Source organism: Arvicola amphibius, chromosome 9 (genome assembly GCF_903992535.2).
Source record: "Arvicola amphibius chromosome 9, mArvAmp1.2, whole genome shotgun sequence".
In the NCBI taxonomy this organism is placed as follows: domain Eukaryota; kingdom Metazoa; phylum Chordata; class Mammalia; order Rodentia; family Cricetidae; genus Arvicola; species Arvicola amphibius.
In genome coordinates, this window is record NC_052055.2 from 87785835 (window position 1) to 87792299 (window position 6465).

The following is a 6465-nucleotide window of genomic DNA, read 5'->3' on the forward strand; positions in this document are numbered from 1 at the left end:
ATGTTTCTGTCTTCCAAACATTTATCCTTACCATGTCTTTATGATGATGACATGCAAAATCTTACAGATTTTCAAATATGTACCCAATTATCGCTATTTATCATTACTCTATTGGGCAACAGAGAATCAAGATGTAGTTTTCACATCTAATTCTAAGTTGGCAATGGTTACTTTTGCTACTCTTGTGGCGAAATCCTTCTGCTTAAGGGATACTCCGGCTCACAGCTCCAGAAGTCTAATATGTAAGTGCTTAACCAGCATGACAGTTGTTGAGTCATGGATTATGGTGTCTTTAGCTGACAGTGTAGCTTGTTCACACCATTGCAGATCAGGAAGCTAGGAAGTATGGCTGGACCCATTGAAGCAGAAACCATTCAAGGCCTGTCCCTGTGATCCTTATAGAATTTTTAAAAGTAGGCCACAATCCCAAAAGTTACAGAAGTTCCCAAAGCAGCACTGCAAGCTACATCCAGCTGTTAACAACTATGTCTGTGAGAGATATTCCAATGTCTTCTCACTGCCTCGGTCCCACTCCCCTGCCACTAGCAACTGCCACACTCAGTCAGCTCTAGGAGATCACCATTTTTGAAATTCAAAAATCAATGAGAGAAAAAAGAATTTTGATTTCCGCACCTGGTTTATTTCACTTAATCAACTGACTTCTGTCTGTGTCATCACAAATGACAGAGCTGTTTGTTTTTAAGGATAAATGGTATTCTAGTTTGCACATGCACACACACACACACACACACACACACACACTGCATCTATTTGTCATTTAAGCTGTGCTTCATAGTTATTATATAGTGCTCCAATAAACATGGAAATATAAATGTCTATTTAGCATATTGATTTCAGTTTATATTTTTAATTTCACCAGTAGCATGATTACAGAATCATGTGGTAGTGGTAATTTTAGCTTTTGAAGGATTTTTGTAGTTTTTCATGTCTCCCACCGTATACTTTATCACCAACAGTGTAAGAGGATTATCTCTACCACCTTCTCAGTTTTAAGGTCGTTGTTTTATCGCTGGTTTAATAATTAGATATCAGCTTCTTTACTAGATAAAAAGTAGTTAGTTGAGTCATTTTCACCGAAGGAAGAGAATTGGAAGAAATAGGGAATCAAAAAGGAAATAGATATTTAATCTTAAATGACAGAAAGATACTATTACAAAGTAGAATAAATCACTACAAGGTAAGAGTTACCTTGTTTTGTCCCAAGTTATCCTCTCACAATAATGATTGTTCAGGAGATAGTGAGGAAGAATATTTTATGCTTTAAAATACATATCGTACATTTTGAAAACTATGCAAAATAGAGATCATTCCCATTACAAGTGAGGAAACAATTAAGGATTTAAATAATTTACCAAAGTATATTCTACTTGTGAGTGTCATGACTGATATTCCTTTAGGAGCCTAATTTTAAATCCCAGTGCCTTCCCCATGTCTCACAGTATTTTTAAGACTCAGTTTTCAACTATGTGAACAAAGGAGTCTGAGTCAGATCACCCTTCAGCTCCTTTTCCTTTGCAAATCCCACAAAATGACACAGAGAGTCTTCTTTAAAGCATCTGTGTGACCTTAACACATGGGTAAATCAGGACAATTGAATTTCTACCTTTCCTTGTTAGCATCTCACTTCCTGGAATTCCAAACAGCAACATTTTATCTGAGTGTGATTTTAATCAATTGATTAAAACCTTTTTTTTCCTGTAAAGTAGTTCATTCAGGCAGAAGAAAGTCACAGATTTAATTTCTAATTCTAAAGTAGTGTTGCTGGTATATTCTTTCACGAACAAAAAAATATATACCTTATTCTTCAGTAGTCTGGCTCATATTTCTTTTATTCATATAATACGGAGTTCATAGAACAGTGCCTTTTATGACTACTAATTCACAACTAGTCATCTCAAGTTTCAAGTGGAACTCCCTTTTAAGAGTTCCATATTAAAATCTATAAAATATGACCTATTATTTTGTACCTTGAAAATTCAGCTGCAAAATTATAACTCCATAATTCATGATGAACTCTTTGCAACTTCCATGTCTGACTGTATATTTCAAGTAAGTTTACAGTAAAGGAGATGAAAATATTTCCAAATTCACTTTTGTTTTGGTGCTGTAAACTGCTCCCTTAATGTGATATTTTTGCCACAATGACGTAAAAATAAGTCATTTGTTAATAAGTAAAATCCCAATTGGAAAGTGATGCAAATTAGAAAATGAGAGTCACAGAAGATGCAAGCATCATTTCCTTAGACAGTTTTGCAAAAAAGCTTAGGAAATGAATTACAAATGCTAATTGAGGTACCTCACATGGCCTATAATGCCCCCCTTACAACCCACCATAATAGAAAATTCCTCTTGATAATAATGCCGTAAGTTTCATTTCCTAATTTGAAGATTATAATGATAGATATAAGTATTCAACCATCTGCTTGTACATCAGTTTGAATATGTTACAAATACCTTCTGAGTGATAATATTTAACATCTTTAACACCAGCACTCAGTGATTTGGAGGCAGCCTGGTATTCTTAGAAGGAGGATTCTTTGTGCCCTGGGACTATATGCCAGCCCATCTGGATTAAATGCTCTCCTCCCCTTCCCAAGCCACAAATTGCACATACAAAAGAAGAAGCTTCATCATTCTAACTATAGTAGTGTGAATGTAATTGGTCCCCATAGGCTCATAGGGAATGGGATATTTGGCTTTGTTGGAGTAGGTATGGCCTGTTTGAGGAAGTGTGTCACTGTGGAAATAGTCTTTGAGGTCTCATATATGCTCAAGTCACACCCATCATCTCAGTTCACTTCCCGTTGTGTTTAGATCAATATGGGGGACTCTTGACTCCAGCCCCATGTCTGACTGAACACTGCCAGTTCCTACCATGATGATAATGAACTAAACCTCTGAAACTGTAAGCCAGCTTTTTAAATGATTTCCTTTATAATTGCTGCTATGATCATGGTGCCTTTTCACAACAATAAAAGTGTTCACTAAAGCACCAACATAGGAAGAAAGACATTGCTTCCTCTTGACCCATTCACAGGTGGTCCTCTACCTGCAGCCCAGCCCATTTGCCATTTCTCATTGTATAGTCAATAAAATAAAAATAAATAATATTTAAAATATTTATTAACTCAGTAGGCCATTGTGAAGTTAGTAACAATTGGATTCCAGGCAGTGAGTTTTATGATAGCTTGGATAAGGTTATAGAGAATGCTGTGTCTAATATAAGAGGCACAACAGCTGGATGGTGGGGGCTCATGCCTTAAATCATAACATTTAGAAGCAGAGGCAGGTGGATCTCTGTGAGTTCAAGGCCAGCCTGGTCTACAAGAGCTAGTTCCAGGATAGGCTTTAAAGCTACAGAGAAACCCTGTCCCGAAAATCCAAAAAGAAAAAAGGAAAAAAGAATGCACAACGCACAACAGTTGCAGTCTCTATGGGGAGGTCAAACTGAAACTGAAAATTATCTGTTAAGAAGTTCAGAGAGTGGAAATCTAGGTAAGGAAAATAAGCGTGATGGTGCTAGAGCAGGAGAAATTCATCTATCCTGGAAGACAGAGAAAGGGAGATGTTTGAAGAGAATATGAAATTGACTAAAGCAACAAAGCATATAGGGCTTCACAATTCCTGGACTTCCTTTTTCTAAATATTCTTTGGAGCTGTTAAACAGGGAAGTGATTTAATCCCATGTGTTTTTCAAAATGATATTCTTTTGTGTATATTTATTGTATATAGCTACTAATTGTCATTTGTAGAAGCTTTGCTTTGACACTGAAAATCATTTTCTCCCAATCTCTAGGGAAGCTCACACTATTGGTTTCCACACGAATATCCAAATTGTTATCAGGTCAATACCTTCAGTCAAGGACCCTGAAACAAAATACATTGCAATTGCCTTAACTTCTTTCCAAACAAATCAGTCCCCAGAGAACAAAATCAGGTTGTATTGACTTGAAGTGGAAATGCCAAATATGTCTCAGAAGAATTTTCTACAATGTCATATGGTCATTTCTGGAACATCGTTGTGCATCTCTGTTTTCATCAGATGACAACAACACATGAATGTCAATTTCTGCTGGAAGAAAATTGATATTTCCATCTTCACGTGGTGAACCAACCACCCACCTCCCATCTGAAGGCCAGACAGCAAATGTTTACTCAGAGTCCCTTATGCTATGCTGTATCATTGTTCTAAAAGTCTCTCCATGTTTATGAACACAGCAACTAAAGCAAACCTTATAAGTCTGGGGCCAGACTTCCCTGTAATTATAAAGCCTCTGTTTCCTAACCACAGTGGCTATGAGATTTATGAGATTAATTGAGAAAGAGGTTGCACTTTAGAATACTGCCATACTCTGTCTGCACTAAACAATTAATGACACAAGAAACTGTCCAAAAGGCAAGAAGTAATGGAAAGACTCCTTTGCTCAGTAAACACTCTGGTATTTAGTAATCTAAGATTGGAGAGATGGTTTCCAATGTATCATTTTGCCTAAACTAAAGAGTATTTTCCAAAAAAAGAAGAACCTGGATGGGTTTCTTAACAAGAAGCTGAAAAAGGATCCTAATATTGTCAATGGGTGTCTAAAAGATGATACCACACAGTTTGCCCTTCAAGGGATATGTTGTGTTACACAGTAAAATCAGGAGCCTTTATTAGCCACCCTGAAAAAGATGATCACTTCTTATATGTTTAGGTTTTCTAAAAGACTCTGAAAAGTGACTTAATGTTTAATATTCATAAGTTATAAAATTACCCAGTAATGTTCAAAGCAACATCCAGTGGCGTCTGAAAGTAGTAACACGGTATTCATGCCTCATTTGTGCTTCATGCTGGTCTTCAATAAAGGCTAATTTATGCTGAATGCTCTCAGCCAAGGAGCTCAATACTTTGGAAATAATGTGGTCCCTAAATGTTAACCAGAACATGTTAACCAGGAGCATGGTGGCTCCTGCTCAGAACCCCAGCACTTGGAAGTAAGAGGATCAACAAAAGTTCAGGGGTTGAGTTCCAGGTCAGACTGGCTACACAGTGAAACCTTGTTTCAAACAACAAAATAGCTTAAGAATTGACAAAACGTTTTCCTCTTATTATTGATAAAGATATGTTTCCTCTGAGAGAGAGAGGTCTTAATGAAAGCAAAGGGCACAAACACTTTGTTTGATCTCTGAGATGCAGGACAGACAAGATGCAAATGATATATTTTTGGTAAGACTAGAGAGCAGGTCATAAATGCTCTTTAAAATGTAACTTCAGCCGGGCGGTGGTGGCGCACGCCTTTAATCCCAGCACTCGGGAGGCAGAGGCAGGCGGATCTCTGTGAGTTCGAGACCAGCCTGGTCTATAAGAGCTAGCTCCAGGACAGGCTCTAAAGCTGCAGAGAAACCCTGTCTCGAAAACCCAAAAAAAAAAATAAATAAAATAAAATAAAATAAAATGTAACTTCAAATTGCTCCATGTCTAAATGTTCTATATTTCATTTTTTAAGTAATGAAGCCTTCATTTTAATTCAATAATTTGAAAAAAGATATGATTTCAATAACATAAAAAATAAAATTAATTTAGCTTAATTGATTCCTTAAATATACATTCCTGCTAGAGCACAGCAGAGGTAGGGATTCAGCCATGCCAACACTCCCTAAAGGTTCTTTTTCCCAGAGTCAGCCACCATCTATAACTATTATTTAATATGTTGATTTATCATTAAAGAAAATGTGGTCAAGAGAGTTTATGAAAGAAAACACATATTCCCAAACATTTTATATTAATATAACTCTTATATTTTATTATTTTTACTGCAATGTATATAAATTATCTTTTAGATGTATGTAAAAGAAAATTTATGCCCACACATCACACACACACACATATAATGATAGAAATTATAGAAAGAGAAAATGAAAAGAAACTCAATATTCAATTCCTAGATGAAGAATTTCAATACATCTTATGTTATATAGAATATTTAATAAATTCTATTACTGTGTTTTGTTTAAACAAAAGCTATTATTGCAGGGACTTGTGAAGACTAGGAAGAGAATGTAACAGAAATTTTTCTCTTCAATTTTCTGGCACATACAGGGCCATAATACTCAAAAATCCAAACATGAAATACACTTAAGCTTATATTCTATTAAAATCTTAGTAACAAATATATGATTTTATAGAAATGAGTAAAAATGAAATCTCTGTATACATATACCTTGAGGGAATCTGATTTGCTTAATATAACTTAACTTATTTTGTATTCACCTTAAAAAGTCTGCAAAATTCTAACACTAGTGCTAGAGCTTTTTAATAAATGTATATTACTATATACATGCACACACATATGTGTTATCTGAAATCCAGTAGGCAGCATAGGTCAAATTTTCCCATAGAAAAAGGAGATTACTATGCTAACCTATGTTGTGAAACCCTCATGAACAAGATGAATAAGGTCTTAA